Genomic DNA, 22438 nt, shown 5'->3' on the forward strand with positions numbered 1-22438 from the left:
AGGGAGGACCAAGATGTGAACACTGCTCTGCATCCTCTCTGCTCCCACCTCCCCTGTTCTGTGTCTGTGACCCTGCCTGCACTCACCTGATGTTCCTTCTCCAGCATCGGACAGTGCCTGCAAGGCTTCCTCTGTCTCTGGGACAGGCTGCAGAGTCAGGGTCAGGGTGTTCTCCATCTGCTCCTCTGCCTCCTCCTCCTCCTCGACATCGTCCCTGGGGACCTCCTGCTGGCTATGCTGCACCGGTGTGTGCAAGCCTGGCTGCACGAGCACCGGTGCAGACATTGGTTCCTGACCTCCCAGAATGCGGTCCAGTTCCTCATAATAGGTGCAGTGCACTGGGGCTGCACCTGACACCGAGCTCTGCTCTCGGGCCTTCATGTACCCCTGGCGAAGTTCTTTTACTTTGGCCCGGACCTGTTGGAGTGTCCTGGGATGGTGCCCTTTATCGGCCAGCCCCTGAGACATGCGGCCATAGATGTTTGCATTCCTGCGCCAGGTGTGCAGGGCCTGGACTGCTTCCTCCTCCCCCCACAGTTCTAACAGTGTCAGGACCTCTGTCCCTGACCAAGCTGGGGCTCTCTTTTTCTCGCCTGAGAGAACTTGGGCTGGCTCCCTCAAAGCTCCTTGGGGGCCTCGTGGCGCTGGAGCTGCACACATGGCCACGTGCAGGTTACGCTGGGAGAGCTCTGGGCTGACAGGATCTCTCTGTGGCCAGCTTCCTGCCACAATGCCTGCCAGGGATGTCTGTGCCTTTAAAACATGGCTACAGACAGGACCAAGAAGAGGTTTTTCCTAAAGAAGGACTCTCCAGCAGGGGGCTTCCCTGGAGGTCTCCTTCTGTTGACAAAAGGAACCCCTGCGTCCAGACTGCCCTTTGTCGACAGAACTCTGTCGACAAAGACGTTATGCCTCGTAAAATGAGGTTTACCAGCGTCGACAAAACTGCTGAGTTCTGTCGACATTATGTCGACAGAACTCAGCGGTAGTGTAGACACAGGTATAGTTTTGTCGACAAAAGTCCACTTTTGTCGACAAAACTCAGTAGTCTAGACACACCCTAGGGTTGTGTCTAGACTACAGGGTTTTGTCGACAAAGCAAGTTGCTTTGTCGACAGAACTGAATGTAGTCTAGACGCTCTTTGTCGACAGAAGCTTTGTCGATAGGATCTGTCGACAAAGCTTCTGTCGACAAAAGCCTGTAGTCTAGACGTACCCCAAACCTTCCAAGTGTAAACATAACCTGAGTGTAGAAAAAAGAAACTTTTAATGAAAACAGGGAAATCACCCAACATTAATTAAATAAAATGCCACAAGCAGGATTTATAGCCATAAAACTGTGAGCAGGACACCCACCCCAGAATGCATGGAGTAGTCATCTGCCTCACATTCTTTCTTTCTACAACCAAAAGTTCCTTTTCTGTACCCCTCACCCCACCCAACATCACTCACAATGGTTGTCCTTGATGAGTGAAGAACCAGCATTTAGAAGTTTATCAGTGTGAGTTCACTTTCCCCCAAGGGTAGTAGACACCTTGCTTGTTCCACCATCTGAGCGCTTGCTCTGGCTGGCCACTTTGCCTGCCACTGTTCCTGCTCCACCGGCTACTGTTCCTCTCCGGTGGTCACCCTGCCTGCCATTCATTCTGCTGCACTTGACATCTGGCCATTCACTACTAAAGAGATTTGTATCCTAACATCAGCCAAAGTTGATCACTGTCATATCTATGGAATATCTTGGCAGACTAGGTATGTATATGTAAATACAGTTTGCTCCAGAAGTCTTCTCTCCTCCTCCCAGCTAGCTGTCAGGGAAGAATTCGTTCAAACCCTGCTCACAGTTACATAACACTTTTCATCAGTAGATCACCCTTAGAGTATTTATTCTCACACCCTCCTCTCCCACCCTCTCCTCCAGCATGTGATGGGCACTCAGATCTCCATTTCATAGATGTGAACAAAAAGTCTAATGGATAGAGGAGCACAGACTGAGCCAATACACCTACATCTGAGGCCAATACCCTAGACCCCACGCCATACATCCTACTTCGCTTTTCTGTGTGACTGCAACAGATTTAGTGATTGAAGGCACTGTTCATGTTCCAGAATCCTGTTTTATTTTATTTACATTGAAATAAGATATGATTGTTCTGGATATATCTGGACGACACCTTTTTGTTAAAAACTTTTTTTCTGATGAAAACAGCTTTTGTTGCAAGAAAATGTCTAGTTTTGTGGAAATGTTGACAGCAGAAAAATGATTTTTTTTTTTGACAAACTAACATTTTAAATGTTGAGTGTTTGCATTTTCAACAAAAATCACAAAGCAACTTTGGTTAAAATTCATTTTTTGTGAACATTTTCAAATAAACAAACAAGCAATTGGCTTTTACCACCATTAGCTATGGGGTAGAGTAAATGGAGGCAGTAAGTACCAACTATGCCTGACATTCCATAGAGTAAATTCACACTAATAATTTTAGAAAGCACTTCTACAGAACCTTTCATTTAAAACCTTTCATCTTCAAAGCACATAACACAGAATAATGAATTAAGCCTCCCAACTCTCCAGCCAGATATCCGTATATTACAGATACACTGAATTACAAGGACATTTTCTGACTTTTCTTAGGTCACACAAAGCTAATCTATGCTAAAGTCAGGAATCCTGGGTCACAGTCCTGTGTTATAACCAGTAGAAGACACATCTTACTTTCTTAACTCCATCTGTCTAATTATTCATGGTATAGGGTCTGATCCTATAGCTCAGACAAGTCAATGTCTGCAAGATAAGACCCTTACACATACATCAATCCTACATCAATTTCAAAAGGTTATAGATTTCATCCACAATATGCAGATTTCAGTGAGGTGAGGCATTTTCTTTTGTTTCATCCAGTGCTTTGGAGCTGTACGTTGTTTACTTGTGCAGCTCTGAGAAAAGTTTTCGTGTTTACGAAATTACACAGATTGTTACAAACCATACTTAAATGGACACATTACCCACGCTTAGAGAATGTTGACTGCACTGTGGCCTTTTTAGACTCTCTAATATAAACTGCATGTTTGTCATGACTGAGATGTTTTGGATGAGGTAACGATATTTCCATCAACAATGTTCAAACATTTTGAAGAGTAACTATGGGAGTACACATGCTAAACTGCCAAAAATATTTGCTTAAATTTATTGTTAACACCTGTAAAATTTCTGGATGTAGTATGGTACTTGGTCACTACACAGTTCTTATAGGGCATGTCTTATAGGGCAGCGTCCAATCGCTGTTTCGAAAAAGGCTATTTCGAAAGTGAACTGCAGTCTAGACATGGTTCTTTAAAAAAAAAAACTCCCCTTTTTCGAAAAAACCCATACTCCTGAAAAAATAAGGAGTACAGGTTCTTTTGAAAAAGGGGGTTTTTTCTTGAAAGAACCATGTCTAGATTGCAGTTTCACTTTCGAAATACCCTTTTTCAAAAAAGTGATTGGATGCGAATATGCAAATGAAGTGCAGGATATTTAAATCCATGCTTCATTTGCACTTTCGATTGGGCTCATTTACATCCCTCTTTCGAAAGAGGAATGTAGTCCAGATATAGCCATAGCAATCACTTGTGTCTTATAGGAAGTGTCCTGGCTTGGGGTAGTGAGACCAACCCTATCCAGGACAGCTCTGTGACCGACTTTGCCTCAGGAAACCAAATTCCCTCTGAGAACTTCTCAGTTCAAAAAAGAGAGCATTCCCATGGCTACAGGAAGCATGGCATGCTTCCCCTCATCCACCCCGTCAGCATATACATTTGCCTACTCCTGACCTTTGACTGGACTTTGTGGGATGACTAGAAAATTCAATTACTTACCATCATGTTGCTAATTTGAAGGATGGTGACATTCTGATGGCCTCCTGGCAGGGATGGAGCTATGTGGGACCAGTCATTCAATGTCTTCCTGAAAAGCCCTGGAGAGGAGTGAAGTCTGTGGAGTTCCCTCTAAGAAGACAAAGGAAAGATGCTAGGAACATGAAGGCTCAGCCCCCAGCGGGGCCTGGTTTTTACTTCAAAGTCTGCAAGTTGGAATTGTTTTCTATATTTTGAATCTAGCTATATTCAGATCTACCATTGCACATTCCATCACTAACAATGCCCAGAAAGTTCAGATTCAGCATTCAACCTCAGATTCCTCTCTAAATGGAAAGATGAATTAAAATAGAATTACCCCTAAACTGAAAGTTATATAAATATTAATATTAAGAAAGAACAGATCTTTTGGACTGATGCACTCCAGTTTTTAAATGTGCACCTAGAATATATAATGCAAATTTATTTTTGCTATTAAAATACTGAGGACACTGAACTATGACTTCCCTTTAGCTAAGGTAGCTTGCAAGATCTGAGGACCTACCTGGCCCTGAATGCTCACAAACAACTGATTTGCATATGTAAATACTGCCATTTTATATTAATAATGGAAGACTTACCTGGCATTGCTCGAGTCTTCAGAGCACAGGGCTGGTGGTGTACAGGAGTCAGGGCAGGGAGTTGTGTGAGGGGGCTAATGGCAGGAGGTAGATGACAATTCTACTGTGGATAAAGACTTAGTCACTGGGGTAAGAGGGAAAGACTCTATAGTCTAATGATTAGGGCCGCCAAATAGGAAGTTCAGGAACCAGCCTTCTCCTCCAATTACTCTTTATCCAAAGTAGAATAGCTTCAACAGGAGAGACTGAGGCTATGTCTAGACTATGGGGAAGATTCGAAAGAGGCTATGCAAATATATGCAAATTCCATGGGAATTTGCATATATTCTTCCGATCTCACTTTCGAAAGCAGAGCTTTCAAAAGTGAAAAGTCTAGATGCATTTCTTTCAGTACCCCCCCCCCCTTTTTTAAAAAGCCACATAAACCTAATTTTTTGAGGAAAAGCGGCTTTTCGAAAAAGGGAGGGGTTACCAAAAAAAGTGTGTCTAGACTACTTTCACTTTTGAAAGCTCTGCTTTCGAAAGTGAGATCAGAAGAAGATATAAAAATTCCTGTGGAATTTGCATATCCTCTTTCGAATCTTCTTGGTAGCCTAGATGAGCCCTGAGTGAGCCCCACATCAGAATATTTTCCGAGGCAGAAAATCCCTCTTCCAATTTTTTTTCTCCCCAATGATTTCAAGGAGGAATTGGGCCTGAGTTTCCACATCCTAGGTAAGAGGGGTAATCTTTGGGTTATAAGGTGAATACCATTGCCATCTCCTCCTCTGGCCACTTTGCATAGAGTGAAGAAGGCAGCTAAGGACTTGACTCTAGAGAACAGATTCCTGTTCATGGATTGCTGAACAGCTAGAGGCCTCCCTGCATCTTGAACTCAGGCACCTGTGTCCAGGAAAGGGGCAGGGATTAGCACTCAACCCCACCCCCTTTTTGTTGGCATCTCCCTATGGCTAGTTTAGGCAGCTCTCTAACTAGCATGCTAGGTTTGGTGGATTGCACGCTAAGGTGCCTCTCTTTTCCCATTCATCATCTAGGGAGTTTATTTTAATTTGGACTTTGTGGATTGCTGTGTTGTTCCTGTGAGTTTCTTGGTGCCTAAAAGTTAGGCATTGCGATACTGAGTGTTGCAATGCCTAATTTCTTTTTTGGATCCAGGCTTCTGTGCCAGACCCTGCCAAGCACTTAAACAAATACTTACTTTTAAGCACGTGTGTAATCCCATTGAAAATAATGCTAGACTGGGTCCTAATGGAATAAGATTTGTAATTATTTTCATTATTTTCAATGGTTTTGGGGGAGTAAAGGGAATAAATTTAACATATGAACTAGATCAAATTTCCATTGAAGTCATTGGGAGTTTAAATGAATCCTACACACATGTATGTTTGTGGGACAGTGATCATGAAATAATAGAGTTCATGATCTTAAGGAAAGGTAGAAGGGAGACCAGCACAATTGAGGTAATGGATTTTAGGAAGGCAGATTTTGATAAGCTCAGAGAACTTGTAGGTAAGGTCCCATGGGAAGCAAGACTGAAGGGAAAAACAACTGAGGAGAATTGGAAGTATTTCAAAGGGACGTTGTTAAGGGCCCAAAAGCAAACAATTCCGCTGTGTAGGAAAGATAGAAAATATGGCAAAAGACCAGCTTGGCTTAACAAGGAGATCTTGCATGATCTCAAAATAAAAAAGGAGTCATATAAAAAATGGAAACCAGGAGAAATAACAAAGGATGAATATAGGCAAGCAACACGGGAATGCAGGGGCAAGATTAGAAAGGCAAAGGCACAAAATGAGATCAAACTAGCTACAGGCATAAAGGGAAACAAGACGACCTTTTATAAATACATTAAAAGCAAGAGGAAGACCAAGGACAGGGTAGGCCCACTGCTCAGTGAGGAGGGAGAAGCAGTAACAGGAAACTTGGAAATGGCGGAGATGCTCAATGACTTCTTTGTTTCGGACTTCACCGAGAAGTCTGGAGGTGTGCCTAACGTAGTGAATACAAGCAGTGAGAGGGTAAGTTTAGAAGATAGGATACACAAAGAACAAGTTAAAAATCCCTTAGGAAAGTTAGATGTCAGCAAGTCACCAGGTCCTGATGAAATGCATCCCAGGATACTCAAGGAGCTGATAGAGGAGGTATCTGGGTCTTTAGCTATGATCTTTAAAAAATCATGGAAGACGGGAGATACCAGAAGACTGAAAAGGGGCAAATATTGTGCCCATCTATAAAAAGGGGAATAAGAACAACACAGGAAACTACAGACCGGTCAGTTTAATGTCTGTCCCAGGGAAGATAATGGAGCAGGTAATTAAGGAAATCATATGCAAACACTTGGAAGGTAATAGCCAGCATGGGTTTGTGAAGAACAAGTCATGCCAAACTAATCTGATAGCTTTCTTTGATAGGATAACGAGCCTTGTGGATAAGGGAGAAGCGGTGGATGTCATATACCTAGACTTTAGTAAGGCATTTGATACGGTCTCGCATGATATTCTTATTGATAAACTAGGCAAATATAACTTAGATAGGGCCACGATAAGGTGGGTGCATAATTGGCTGGATAACCATAGTCAGAGAGTTGTTGTTAACGGTGCTAAATCCTGCTGGAAAGGGATAACAAGTGGAGTTCCTCAAGGGTCTGTTTTGGGACCCGTACTGTTCAATATCTACATCACTGATGTAGATATTGGGATAGAGAGTACGCTTATTAAGTTTGCAGATGATACCAAACTGGGTGGGGTTGCAACTTCTTTGGAGGATAGGGACATAATTCAAAATGACCTTAGCAAGTTAGAGAAATGGTCAGAGGTAAACAGGATGAAGTTTAATAAAGAGAAATGCAAAGTGCTCCACTTAGGAAGGAACAATCAGTTCCATACATACAAGATGGGAAGCGACTGTCTAGGAAGGAGCATGGCGGAAAGGGATCTAGGGGTCATAGTGGACCACAAGTTGAATATGAGTCAACAGTGTGATGCTGTTGCAAAAAAAGCAAATATGATTCTAGGTTGTATCAACAGGTGTGTTGTAAGCAAAACTCGTGAAGTCATTCTGCCACTCTACTCTGCACTAGTTAGGCCTCAGCTGGAGTACTGTGTCCAGTTCTAGGTGCCACATTTCAAGAAAGATGTGGAGAAATTGGAAAGGGTACAGAGAAGAGCGACAAGAATGATTAAAGGTTTAGAGAACATGACCTATGAAGCCAGGCTTCATGAACTGGGCTTGTTTAGTTTGGAAAAAGAAGATTAAGGGGCGGGGGGGAGAACATGATAGCGGTTTTCAAATATCTAAAAGGGTGTCACAAGGAGGAAGGAGAAAATTTGTTCCTCTTGGTTTCTGAGGACAGGACAAGGAGTAATGGGCTTAAAGTGCAGCAAGGGAGGTTTAGATTGGACATTAGGAAAAAATTCCTAACTGTCAGGGTGGTCAAATTTTGGAATAAATTGCCAAGGGAGGTGGTGGAATCTCCCTCTCTAGAGATATTTAAGAACAGGCTAGATAGACATCTGTCAGGGATGGTGTAGACGGAGCTTGGTCCTGCCTTGAGGGCAGGGGGCTGGACTTGATGACCTCTCGAGGTCCTTTCCAGTCCTATGATTCTATGTTATGGGTAAAATTGTTGCTTTAAACTGCTGCTTCATTCGAGTGGAGGAGCCAAAGAAAAGCAGCCAGTCCCAGACTCATTCAAACCGATTTAGTCATTACAGGGCTGTGGCCAGGTCTCCCTAATTTAGGGGAGGGGCAGGGGAAGGGTGCAGCCCCTGCCACTGATGCCACAGGCCTGGGAACTCCAACCTATTTTCTGAGTATAGTTTTTAAGGTTGGGGCATAGCCCCAAGAGTCCTATTTCTCCCTCCTTCATGAGGGCTCCTCATAGGTTCCCCCTCCTTTGCCCCAGGGTTGGAGGCTTACATGCCCTGGCAGCTGTCCCTGTAGACAGGTTCTGGCTCAGCTCCTGCAGACAGCAGAACCAACTCCTGTCTCTTCACTAGTCAGCCCCTAACTGAGCCAGGCATCTTCCTAGCATTGGCTGCAGAAAAAGCAGGGCGGGGCTAAATGGGCAAAAAGGCCCTCCTCTCACTTTGACAAATTCATTGACTTCAATAGTCTTATGCCTGGAATTTGTCACAATACACCTTCTTGAGAACGGGCCTGAGTGGCCATTGCAGCATGTGCTTTTCCATCACCTAGCTTTGTAATGTTGCTGTAGAATTCAGAGTTGTAATGGATTTACGTTCTATACAATTGTACTTTTCCATATTAAAAATAATGGGGCCCAGAAAGAAAGCACGAAGAATGAAAATCTTGCCCTATATTTTAACCAAAAAGGGTTATTTTTATGTGACTGCAAGGGAGAAATTAGAGTTAACAATCCACAGGTTTAATTTATAAAATGTAAAGATTATTCAATATTTCTTGAGGATTTAATTTTAAATGATAGCAACAATCCCAAAACTAGTTTTAATTTGGCAATGCATTATATGTAGTAAAAAAAACCAAACCAACCACCCTCAAATAAAACCAAAGGCACTGAAGGACTGGTTGAATCCTAGTTGATTATTTGGACCACTCTGTGTTTCAAAGTGTTTCTGACCTACCCTGCTTAAATTAGAATTATTTGAGTTTACCAGTGGCATGAAAAGTAAGGAGATATGAATAAAATAGTAAAGAGTATGTTTACTTGTATTCTCCTTTCCATAAGGCTGCTGAAGTCATTGTGGCCACAGCATATATATATCTAAGTATACAGACTACAGTCCCTAAGCACATTCCCACACGACATTAGACTTTGACAGAAGCTACAAACTCCTTGCAGGGTATGTCTAAACTAAATCCCTCTTTCGAAAGAGGGATGTAAATTAGACATATCGAAATTGCAAAGGAAGCCGGGATTTGAATTTCCAGCACTTCATTTGCATAATCGCGTCACAGTGGGGGGGTTTTTTCCCCCCTAAAAACTATTTCAAAAGTGAAACTGGTCTAGATGCAGTTCTTTCAAAAATAAAAGACTTTTTTGAAAGATCCTTTACTCCTCAAAAAATGAGGTTTACAGGATCTTTCAAAAATGGCTTTTCACTTTCAAAATAGTATTTTTTTGAAAAAACGCCATGACATTATTATGCAAATGAAACGTGGGAAATTCAAATCCCGGTTTCATTTGCAATTTTGATATGTCTAGTTTACATCCCTCTTTCAAAAGAGGGATGTAGTCTAGACATAGCCTCTCTGCCCTCACAATCCTGACTGTAGTTTTTCTGGTATGGACATATGCAGAGCTTGCCAGAATCTGGCTCTTTAAGAGTGACCTGGAAAGAACTGAAACAGCTACTGAAAGTGCAAAACTAGTACAGCTGAAGTAACTTTAGTATGTGAGGAGAGCAGATCCAGTAGAACTTAATCTCTGATCTACTTTGTTTTACTTGCATTGCCTGTAAAGATACCAGGAAAGTTTGTAAATAAGTCTTTATCAAACAGAAGTATTTACATATGTTTTAAGGATATGTTTATACACACTTTAAATCATTTGTTTAATTTATTTCATGAGTTCATCCAATTTACATTTCACATGGGTGAAGCAAATTCATGTTAGTGTTTTCTTAAGACTCAAGGGCACTCCAGGGAGTTCTGGTGCATACAGTCTATTTATGTGTGCATGTTATGTCTGTTGCAATACAGAGGAAGATTTTCTCATTGTGGTACTACTATGAAGCTTTTTAAAAAACTAAACAAAAAACCCTCAAAACCAGAATTTGCTGTTTAGCTATAGTTCATGAGTATCACCTGTCTTTGCCTGCATGTAGGCAGAAAATAATGCAAGATTGATAGAAAGACAGAGCAAAGAGCAGGCTTTTCCTTTTATCGTGTGATTTTACTGGCCAGTTTGACAAAAGCCAAGTCAGGTGGTGCTTAAGGACTAATATTTACCCCATGTGGTGGAACTTTGATGACATATAGAGCCAGTCTGAAGTTGTTCATCTGAATATTATAAAAAATTGTTTGTCAAGGTCACAGAATATTTTATGCCCCACTGATTTTTAAAAGTTTTATATATTGAAAGACTACAAAGTCCCTTCATCCCACTACTCCACTCAGGCAAAAATCCTGTTATCCTCTACTGACCACCCTGCACGTAGGTTCCCTGTCCCCTATGGCAGCACATGGGAACTGCAATAATTTTACAACCCTGCTGTATATGCTGTAAAGGGAATAAAGTGTACCCCTGCAACCAGGAGCTGCGAGTACGCAGCACCTCTACCATCCCAACTTCTGTACCTCACCTAAGCTGTCCATGAAATGGATTAAAATACTATTGTCTTAAACTTAAGAGTGTTTAACTAATGTGGAAGTGTTTTTGATCCTCTGATGAAAGTTCAGTGAAAGGAAATATTCATCTTAATCCTGGATTGTCATCACAGGTACATTCATTTCATTCTCTTATAAGACTTTTTAATATAGGGGCCAGCAATTATGCCAAATTATATATGGCAGGTTTGTCCAGAACTTGTACAACCAGCACAAAGCTTAGATCATAAGACAATTCACTTAAGTGTTCAGTATGGGCTTGTACTTTTGTTTCATGTACAAGACTGTAAACATTTTAGAATAAAACAACACTTAAACATTATTTTCAAAACAGACCTCCTTAAAATGAGCACGTAGAATTGGCATATGTTCATTTTGCTATGTTTACACACAATGAGTGTGTGCTCACAAAATCCATAGACACTCAACAACATGTTTAGCAGATTCAAATTTTCTGTGTAGTTGTGTACCCTAATTTAGTGAGGACAGATTAGGGACATGATAGGATAGGATTATTAAAATTTAAAGAGCATATTCTGCAGTGTTCATTATGCTGAAGCCATGAGCAATTAAACACCTGAGATGTAATTTTCAGAAATTTTTTTGGAAACAATTTTGTTCAGCACATAAAAGTGCAAAGAGAACAATGAAAGCATCTTCCCTTGAAACCATCAAATGGACATAAAGTAAAATATGTGATTTATTGTCCGGAACACTAGATCGGAAGCAAGAAGATCTGTTAATAAGCTTAAAGAGACTGGACAGAGCACTATAGAGACACAGCATAACCTCAAAGCATAGTCAAAACTGGACTTCAGCCAATATAAATATCAGGTTAGTCAAATGTTAAAATTCTAGCTTGCAAGTAATGGTCTTTTAATTCAATTTGTTTTTATTGGCTTCTTTGATTTGTTTCTAGGTTAGTTTATGAAGCCAGTTGAAATATCAGACATCAGATAAGCAGCAGACATTACACTTTTAAATCCAGCAATTATATTTAGCTAAACAAAATTTAAACCTTAATATGGGTTTTCCTTTCTAACATCCTTCATGCTTTTCCATGGCTAATTGTGACAGATTTTATTAGTTAAATTCTTTATGTAAGAATGACTGTATTAAAGTGTCTCTTAAATTCCATCCTGTAATGGTGTATTTTTCCTGTACCAGATATGACACAAAATTCCCTCTCAGTTTGACATCTAGCACATGACAGGTTTAGAATGGATGCATGCTTTCTAGGTTACCTCTGAGGGGAGCCATTTTCCAACGGTTCATATTAATGAAAAGATATCCTGTAGCATTTAAAAGGCCTGATTCTCCTCTCATGTACTCAGCATGAATCAGAAGTGAGCCCCTTGAAGACACTGGCAGTACACCTCTATAAAATTGGTCTAAAGTGAGATGAGAATCTAGGAATGTTCCAAGATTTTCAATATGATTTAAGGAGCAAAAGTGCAAAAGGAAACTTCTTACAAGAAAGCAGCATTCAGTTTGTGGTTTTTTTATTTCACTTCAGTTGTGCATGTAGTTGAATAAAGCATGTTCACGAGATTAGACACCACATTCTCACTTAAAATTAACACAGTGGGCCAAAGGCAACCCCAGAGCTAGGTCATAATGTCACCAACACAAATTGGGTCCAATTATGAGGGTGGGGGCAAAAACTGAAACAAAACTTGCTGCGACCCCGGAGACTGAAATGCCTGGAGTGAAGCCAAACACAGCCAGTCCCATATCACAGGAACTATAGGCGCCATAGGGTTTGGGAAAGGGCCACTACCTCCATCCATTGATTCTCATCAGCTGGCCACCTGGCCTGTTTGGGTTGGAGTGCGCAACAAAAATCTGCAAGGCATGTGACTCCCATGAGCCCACCATTTTGTTTCTAGTAGGGGGAGCAAATATCCTTGCCTTGGGTGCTAAAATGCCTATTTACAGCTCTGCTCCATGGCCTCTGCCCACAGACTACGTACTGGGTTGTGACAAGCCAAACTATTACAAACCAGTCCTGAACCCAAAAAGCTTCAGAACCACTGAATTAGTCTCTACATACACCATATCTATCAAGGATATGAAAAATATAAAACAAGATTTAGCATTAGAAAGTATTCTCTCTGCATTTTCTCAGTCTTTATATTAACCCTATTTTTCATTAGAAATTATTTTCATTCACCTCCCCTCTCCTTTTCATTCCTAGTAAAGCATAACTCAATGGGATTTGAGTTTTAATCAAACTTTGTCTAATGCTACTCAAGTAGCTTCATAATAAAGCAAAATAGGTTGTCCCATCCCTAAACGCTACTCTGCAAAGCATGTTGACTGCTTAACCTCTGGAGGGAAAGACGGTACTGAGATTTAGGACACTAATTTGTATCCTAATTCATGTTGATTCTCTCTCAGCTCATTAATTAGATTATGCTGAAGTTGATTAAATTCAGTCCAGGAGTAAAAGCAGATGAAAATAATGCTTGTGGCTGGTTTTCATAGCAAGTTTACATTTTTTTGTTACTAGTGATGTGGTACTTGCAAAATATTCCATACACACATTCCTGGAAATTGAAGTCATAGAAAAGGTACAGCATGGACAGCAGCAGTGTCATCTTCCCATCGTCCTGCCAATTTGTCTCAAACCTGACCTAAGGGTAAGAGAGAAGGGATCAGAGTCGAAATCATTCTCCAAGACAATTTCAATTATTGAAGCCATTCCCTTTTTCACAGGAATTGTAAATACGGGCATCTGGGGATTCACTTGATTGAAGGACCATGTAGTTGGCTCTGTACCAAATATCCACTCTCCCTATATCAGGGGAAGAGGGCTAGATAAAGCCCCCATAATCCTGGAAAGAAAGTGTTTGTGTTATGTCTCCCACTTACTGAGGAGAGCTCTGAACAGCTCAGGATCTACCCCTTGGTCTCTCAAACAAGATTGCCAAGAAAGGTGCCAACTGTCCATTTTTGGAGGGCATATGGACACCCATTTACTAGGAGTCACACTGAAATCACATAGGCCATCAAATAGCAATCATTTTGGTAACAATTTTTGGCTAACTCCCATACCAACTTGAGCTGGATTCAAACCATTTATTAGTTTAACTAAATCCCTATCAGTCCTTGCCTTTAAATGAAATTTCATTATATAAAATAAGTCTCAGTGTTCTTTGGGGTACATTTACACTGGTACACATTAAAAGATTAAATGGCTTACAGAAAAGATCAGAGTTATTGGTTTCATAGAGAGTGTCAATCTGATTAAAAATGGACAGTCCCTTGGTTATCATATATGTCTCACCCTATCTCAAATGATATCCCAGTAAATGTACTTATTAACTAAAAATGGGTACATGACAGGTGAAAACCAAGATTCCAGATCAGTAAGCTTCCATCAATACAGAACAGAGAGATTCACCACTAATAGAAATGTAGGTCTGGAAGGGACCTTGAGAAAATGTCTAGTTCATTCATCTGGGCTGAGACAAGACCAAGAAAATCTAGGCCATTTTGTTCTTAAAAACCTCCAGTGATGGAAATTTCACAACCATCCTTGGAAACTTGCTCCTGTGCTTCATATTAGAAAGCTTTTTCTGTTGTCAGTCCTAAATATATGGTTGCAGAGTATATATCACCATCATCTTTATCACAGTCCTTAACATATTTGAAGACTTACCAGGTTTTCCCTCAGCCTCTTCTCAAGATTAGATATGCTCAATTTAACCTTTCCTTAAAGGTCAGATTTTCTACAACTTCTAACATATTTGGTGCTCTCCTTTGGACTTTCATTTGTCCACATCTTTCCTTAATGTGTCCATAAAATGTGACAATACGCCAGCTGAAGCCTCACCAGTGCTTAGTAGAGAGGGACAACTCTTTCCGTCCTAGGTCTCACATCTGACACTCCTGTTAATACACCTCAGAATGATATTAGCCTTTTGAGCAACAACTCATGTTATTCATTCATTCAATTTGTGAACCACAATAGTCACCAGATCCTTTTCAACAGTACTACTGCCTGGTCAGTTATTCTCCTTTTTGTACTTGTGCATTTTATTTTTTTCTTCCTGTGCATAGTACTTTGCACTTGTTTTTATAATCTTCTTGATTTCAGACCAAATCTCCAATTTCTCAAGGTCACTTTGAATCCTAATTCTGTCCTCTGAAGTGCTTGCAACCCCTCCCAACTTTGTTTAATTATCAATAATTAGCAGTCAAACTGAGGAGATGTTTCTCGTGGTGTTTCATAGGGTTCTGTTTTGGGTCCAGTACTAGTCAATATTTTCATTAATTACTTTGAGAATGGAATGGAGAGAACAACTTGCTGCACAGCTGGGAAGGTCATACTATTTGCATTACCTTAGAGTAAGGTAAGTTACAACTAGAGAAATAGCGTGCATTATAAGAATGGCACGTGGAACTGTGTCAAAAACCTTACTAAAATCAAGGTGTATCATAGCTATACCCCTCTCCCTCAACCAATAACCCTGTCAAAGAAGGAAATGAGGTTGGTTTGGCATGATTTATTCTTGACAAATCCATATTGGCTATTCCTCAGACCCCTATTATCCTCTGGGTACTTATAAATGGATTGTTTAATATTTTGTTTCAATATCATTTCAAGCCTCAGTTATCAGACCTGAGGAATTACAGGCCGGTAAGACTTCCTCCTACCCATTTTCAAGATATGGACTGTTTGCCTTCATGCATTTTCAGCGATAATCACTAATAATTCATTATCCTTTGAGGCATTCAGGAACAGAGTTTTAGTCAGCTGGTTTTGAATGGATGTTGCTTTAGTAGCACCAGATGGGGGAGGGTCAAGTTGGCCCTGAATCTCATTGAGCAACCTTCTGTTTATAACTCTACAGTCATCTGCTAACAGCTCATATACTCAGAATTTGGGCAAAGGTTTGCATGACTGTATAGCAAAACAAATTCTGCTTCAAAGGCATAGAATTATGCTCTTTTTGATGTGCTAAGACAAAACTAAATCCAAAACTAAAGTCTGGTTCCAATATACTAAAGTCAAACCTTTATCTTGGGATTTAGAGCTAGAGGTTGGGCTTCAAAACCCCATATTTCTGTTGTGTTAAATGTTTATCAGTATAGCATAAGAGATCTGCAGAATTTAAGGTAAAAATCATTGCGCAGTCTACAGGGACAGTCTTTTCCCCGCTTTTCCCCCACAACTACATATCCCTGCAGAACCCTGTTCCAAGTGCATTTCTGTGAGGAGTCATCCATACTTCAATATACTTAACTTGTAATGGAATAGATAGGTGGCTATGAGGTGAGCTGCAAAGGAAAATTTCAGCTGAAACATGTTGGTACTAACCAAGGTTTGAAGGAGAACCCTGGACTCTGGACTACAAACAAAAGAGAAAAATATTTCGGGGACTACGGTGATTAGATTGCAGCTATAAGTCAATAGGTTTAGAAAGTACTCAGAGCTTTTCTGTTTCCGTTCTTAAAACCCAGGACAGCTCACAGTGTAAATACCCAGTCCAAATCGGGACAGGTGGCAAGAAAATCTACTCTGTTCCCAGTCCACCGAAGGGAAGTTCCGGCAGCTGTTGAAGCAGAAACAGAACAACTGAAGCTCAAACCGTGAAATAACATAAACCCAGACTTGGAGTCATTATATCCGTTGGTTCTTTGCCTTTGCAACCCCAAATAGAGAGTTTCTTTTCTTGGCAATGCGATACAGATATTTGGAAAATATGCAGTTTGTGACCTGATTCTGCAAATACAGAGAGCCAGAACTGTAATCCAAAAGAAAATGTTAACTTTTACATATAGAGTAATGAAGCACTATTGTCTTTAATGAAGGACAATCAGGACTGGGTCCTACAATTAGAACTAACAGATTCCTGAGGCAGTCAAAATATTTGCTGTCAATTAAATAAGTTAAGGCCTAGTACGTTATGAATTATGCTGAATACTCTTGTGCTCCATCTATTGGCAAACTTACATACAGACATCACTTTAATAGACCACTATCATATCGATGAAAATTATTTCTGTTTGAGTCCATTTGTTCATCCCTTCTTTCCCCCTCCCTTTTCAATTTTTAATCCTATTTCAACGGCAAACTGGAAAGAGGAAAAATGGGGCAAGTGGGATAAAGAGAAGAGACAAGGAAAGATAAAGGAAGAAGAAGAAAGGGAAAGAACAATAGTCAGAAACTGGAAAATATTTGGTTTTAAAAACCTTGCAAGTTTTGATTTCTCATTGTAAAATTAAAAATAGAGAAAAAACCTTTTGAATTTTTTATGAAACATTCTTGACATTTTCTGCCCAACTTTATTTTTAACCTTCCCATTAGGAAGATCAGCCAGATTTTCAGTTCTGGCCACAAGTGCAGTCACCAAAATATACTTGTGCCCACTGAACCTGCAAATCTACTAATTTACTGAAGTAAGAGAGCAACTGAGCATGCTGCCAAATTATACATTAAGTTCAATAACTGCATGTCTAATTACTTGTATGTCCATAGTGCTGTGGTGATATTTTCGGCAAATATATTCTTTCAGATAGAGAAATTTTGTCCACAACAGAAAAATCAGCTCCACAAACCTTAGCTAAAAAACCCAGTTGTTAGCCTGCAGAAATAGAACCAGGCAATTTTCCAATAATACAATCTAAGGGAGGGGGAAAGTGTGACAAAGTTATTATTCTGCCCAGAAGTTACTTAGATTATTACTTCTTCAGTACTATTATCTTGATTTTTTTGCTGTATGCAGGCACATATCATAAAGAGAACACTCATCTTTAGTATTTACTGTAAATATTAAGATCTATATGATAGTGGCCACACATTGTTAGTGCTGTGAAATAATCTCACCATCCGTTGGTCTAATGAAGACCATCTGCAAACAGATGGTACCCGGGGCAAGTCAAATTGTATTGTATCCAGATGAACTTTGAGGGGTTAGTTATTATGTTCTCATTATTGCTTCCACTGACAAAGGATGGAATTACCCCTAAAATCTACTACACATACAGGCAGTCTTATGTCATCTTATGTCGGATTTGCACTTACGAACGGGACTCTCTCGCCCCGGAGCTTGCAGGCAGCAGGACCACCCAGAGCGCAGCAGTCCCGCCACCTCGACCTCCAGGGCGAGAAAAGCTGCTCCGGGTGCCCCTGGTCTGCTGGGGACCATCTCCAGCAGACCAGGGACACCTGGAGCAAAGCCGGGGAGGCGAGGGGTCCCGCGCCTCTGAGGCTTTGCTCTGGCAAAGCCTCAGAGGTGCGGCACCCCGCCGCCACTGCGGCTTTGCTCCCCGTGTCCCTGGTCTGCTGAGGGGAGGGGGCGCAGCTAGTGCCCCCCCCCCCCCAGCAGACCAGGGAGACGTGGAGCAAAGCCCCGGGCCTGTGGTAGAGCAGGTGGGGCGCTGCCGGTTGGTCCCGCAGCACCGCTCCTTGGCGCTACTGGACCGACCTGGCAGCACCCCAGCTGCTCTGCCCCAGGAGTCCTGATTCAGCCGCTGCTGATCAGTTTCAGCAGCAGCTGAATCTGGACGCCAGTTCCGACTTACATACAGATTCAACTTAAGAACAAACCTATAGTCCCTATCTTGTACGTAACCCAGGGACTGCCTGTATTAAAAATGCAGAAACAATTACAAGAAATCTGCTCTGCTATGACTAGAGCCCAGTAATCTATTAAGAGTTATTTGCTTACTTTGTAGCTTCTAGGTAGATTTTCCTCCCACTTTTTCACAACCAAGTGAAAAAAAACGTTTCTGGAAAATTCTAAAGAATGTTTGCATTATTTCTTGATGATTCAATACTATGCTTTATGGATTTGTTTAATTATTTTTAAGATTTCTTTTAATTTAGATAACATCTTTAGTGAAGCTAGAACATGATAGAAAAAGGATGAGATCCTTTCTACATTCTGCCACTCCAGCTTTTTATAAAAACACCACAGCCCAACTATGCCGCAACTGCTTTTCTGCTGTGAAAGCCAGAGCCATAGTTAAGGGATAGTAAATATGGCGATTGCCCCGGGCCCTATGCCAGAGTAGGTAGCATAAAGCTAAGTTGCTCAGGCTTTTGGCTGCAGTCCAGTATGGTGGGGCTTTGTCTTTTTTCCCTGGGCCCTAGCAAGTCTAATGCCAGCTATGCTTGGTGAACTCTCTAAAACCTTCTGGGTGGGCCCTGGACCCTGGTTAAGAACCACTGATGTAAAATACTATGGAAAGAAAAATAAAATCTGTTTACATTTTCATGTGGACTTCGAAGGAATTTACCTAAAACCAGATTTTGGAAGTGGTTGACCACCATTCTGCTAGATTTTATCTTCTACAACAAGTTATATCACTGTGTTGATTCAAATTGTGCAAAAGAAATGTGCTTTTCCAGCAGAGAATGTATAAAATACACTAGCTACTACTGACATTCATATTTTTTCCTTTTGACCATCATTCCATAAGGTTGCAGTGCTGAAGCAGAACCTTTACTCAAAAGTGTACCCTTTAAAATTAAATGTGTGCTCATTTTCAGGGGGTAGACCAGACTAGATCCTAATAGTCCCTTCTGGTTTAAAAATCCATGAATTTTAACTCTAACTACTGTTATACCATTTCTGGGTTCCAGTGTGGAATTTTATACAAATTGGATCTCCCTGGCCCGGCACCCTTGGGACCCGAGTAGTTCCAGAGGACAGAGTTTGTGGGACAAAGGGAAGTCAGGCCTCAGGCCCTCCTGGGGCTCCTCTCCTGGCCCTGGCTGCTAGCATGGCTCCAGTCCTGGCTGCTGCCCCACTCCAGCCATCCGGCAGGGCTCCCTGCCCCCATTAGAAGCATCTTTGTGGTCCCAGGCACAGGGGTCCCTGCCTTGAGCCAGTGGCATCTCCACACCTCTGGCCATAGGGGCTTCCCGGCCCCTGGCTGGTGGTGGCTCCACACTCCTGTCCGGCAGGAGTGTCATGGCCCTGGCCAGCGGTGGCTCCATTCACACAGTAGACAGGGGCTCCCTGCCCCAGCCAACAGAGCTCTGCTCTTGGCTGGCAGGGCTCCCTGCCTGGCCCTGCTTCAGCTGTTTGCCGGGCTCCCTGCTCCCAGGCCACAGTTCCTCCATGCTACCTGCCAGCTGAAGCTCCCAGCCACTGGCTTCCTCCATGGCTGGGGCTCTCTGGTCTGGCAACATTCGTGATCTTGACAGACCATGGATGTTGCTGGGCCAGAGAGTTCCAGAACATAGAGGTTCCACCTGTAATACACACGGCACTTGAAAATATTAAATTGGCACTTTTACAGCAAATGACAATGTGGCCACAAGTACAAAACTGGAATAAGAACTTTGAAGCCAAATGGAACTAAACTGAATTACACCATCAGAGGATCTTACACTGTGTCCTAAGATGAAGCGTGAATGAATACAAATAAAATTGATGTTGCCATGTTCACTTTTTTAGAAGGATCAAAGTAGAAGATAAAGGCCATCAAACCTAGTAGCCCCCTGGTGTGTATTGCTCAAATGCATTTTACACTAATGTATTGGTCTATGTATTAGGAGCAGTCACATCAATTCAAAGCCACATCAATTCAAAGCCTGATCTGTCTCGTCCTTGACAAAGTTTAGATTTCCCTGGCGAGCACCCAAACTATACAGGGACAAGAACAACCAGAGCATGCCATTCATCAACACAAGATGAAAGTGATAAGATAAAGGCAAAGAAAAGCACACACACGAGAATTCCTGACTGTGCATATGGCTGATTTATTTCTTTGTGCTCTTCCCAATGCTCCTTTTCAAGTGGCATATTCGGTAGCTAGATTAGCAAAGCCATACCTCAAAATAGCTGTTTTAAGTGTTGTCTGTCAACCAGTACTTCAGAGCCAGAATTTTTTGTTTTTGTGGGGGAAGGCAGGTACCAGAGGGAAGGAAGTCACCCTCCCACAGTTACTGCATCAGGCAAAGGACAAAGTAATCCCTATTCACCGGCCCTAATAATCCTCCTCCTCCCCAGCAGGCTGAGTGCTCAATCCAGAGGTCTGACACTTACTTTCCCCTCCCTGTCTGAGTCACACTAACATTCTTTCCTTCTCCATGACTAACACATAGACAGGTGGCACCCCTTGGTCATTTAACATTTGTCGCATTAGAGAAGACTGAAGAAAGAACTGTGGGTATTAGATTTGCTAAATGGCCCAGTAAATTAGAGATATGTCGAATCAGATATTACAGTATACCCAAATCAACACCCTCCCTCCATCTTAACTTGGAGTACAGTGGGATTCAAAACTGGAGGTGAACCAAGCTGTGTCTCCCTGTGATACACTGACTGGAATGCTGAATGTGAGCACTCTTTGCAAAAGTTCCAGTGCAGAGGTGAACTTGGTATTTTGAATCCATTTCTACAGTCAGTGCAAAACAACTAGTCTCCCAAATGTTAGAAGCTACATTCCTTGAAACTCTAAAGATGGAAAATATACTACAGGTTGAAGCTCTGGAGTTTTAGTAAGTTTTTTAGTCTGGCAACATCCTTGGTCCGGCATCATTGGTGACTTTGTGGGTGCTCTGGGGTTGGAGCACTCATGGGCAAAAATAGTGGGCTAGGGCCAGGTCTATTGCTGGACTAGAGAAGAGTGGCGCTTGTCAGCTGATGGTGGGTGGGAGCAGAGCCTTGAGGGGCTGATAGCTGGAAGCAGAGCCCTGGAAGCTGGCAGCAGGGAGCAGAGGGACCAGCATTGACCTCCCCAATCCAGCAAATTCCCTGGTTTGGGATCGGACTAGAGTAGAAGACGTAATGACCTAGATTTTCAAATATTATATATTCAAATGAGCACCACTTTTGTGCATGCAATTACTGCAAGAACATGTGCCAAGGATTAACAACTAGCTATTAATTGCACATAAAAATATGTATAATCAGAATTTCATGGACAAAGTGGAACTATAAAGCCATGTCTAATTAATGTGAAAAATCTAGTCTAAAAGCCACTTCCCCTCTTTAACTTCTAGAATTCTATGCCATTCCAATACAAATCATCCATTTTAAGGAGACAGAGTTCTAAGTCTCACTAGGACAATATGCAGATGAATCACAGAAATCCCCATATACTTACGGGCTGGGCTCTCACCCTCCGTGCACTCTCCTGTTCAGAACATTGTGTAACAAAGCAAGGCAAAAAGCTGCTGCAGAGATTATGAAAACAAAACAATTTGCAACACCTGTGCTTATGTAACTCCTTTCCAAAGCAGTGAAACCCCAATGCAGGAAAAGTATAGAGGATCATATAGCGGCAGCAACAGGTGGGGGAGGGGAGGAGGAATGGAAGCAGTGAGCTTGATTTAAGCACTGAATTCATTGAAAAGGAATGCTATTAGTGCTGTGACAAAGTTCCTTTTCTGCGTTGGTGGGACCTGTGGTTTTGGGCAAACTGCTCTCCTCAGAGACTCATGGCGACCCTCAGTTTAGTCACTTTTCCCAGGGACAAAACTTGCTATTTACTGAGCCATCCTCATCATTGGTCAGCCTGAGTGAAACAGAGGAGAACTGTCCCCATAGTCTCTGCTGCCCCTTCCAGTGGGTCAGGGACAGGCCAGATCCCTTTCCAAAGTAGCTGTTCCTCTCAGGCGTGTCTCACTATCTAGGTCAAGCCTCTCAAGACAAATAGAGAATTGGGGGGAACTCAGCCTAGGGATGTTAAAT

The 22438-nt window shown here is 41.7% G+C and overlaps 2 long non-coding RNA genes across 3 annotated transcripts in view; one reads left to right on the forward strand and one right to left on the reverse strand.

The window, feature by feature from the left end:
* The window catches only part of LOC149524321 (uncharacterized), a 186116-nt gene that overhangs the window by 162313 nt on the left and 1365 nt on the right, over window positions 1-22438 (forward strand). The window lies entirely within an intron of this gene.
* LOC106732083 (uncharacterized) overlaps window positions 1-22438 on the reverse strand; it is a 469210-nt gene that overhangs the window by 78329 nt on the left and 368443 nt on the right. The window contains exons 10-11 of the long non-coding RNA XR_016349643.1: window positions 13327-13417; window positions 3856-3984 (exon numbers count right to left, since the gene is read on the reverse strand). This is a non-coding gene — a long non-coding RNA (uncharacterized LOC106732083). The remainder of the gene's footprint in view (window positions 1-3855; window positions 3985-13326; window positions 13418-22438) is intronic.

This window comes from Pelodiscus sinensis, chromosome 5 (assembly GCF_052426305.1).
Source record: "Pelodiscus sinensis isolate ZL-2025 chromosome 5, ASM5242630v1, whole genome shotgun sequence".
In the NCBI taxonomy this organism is placed as follows: Eukaryota; Metazoa; Chordata; order Testudines; family Trionychidae; genus Pelodiscus; species Pelodiscus sinensis.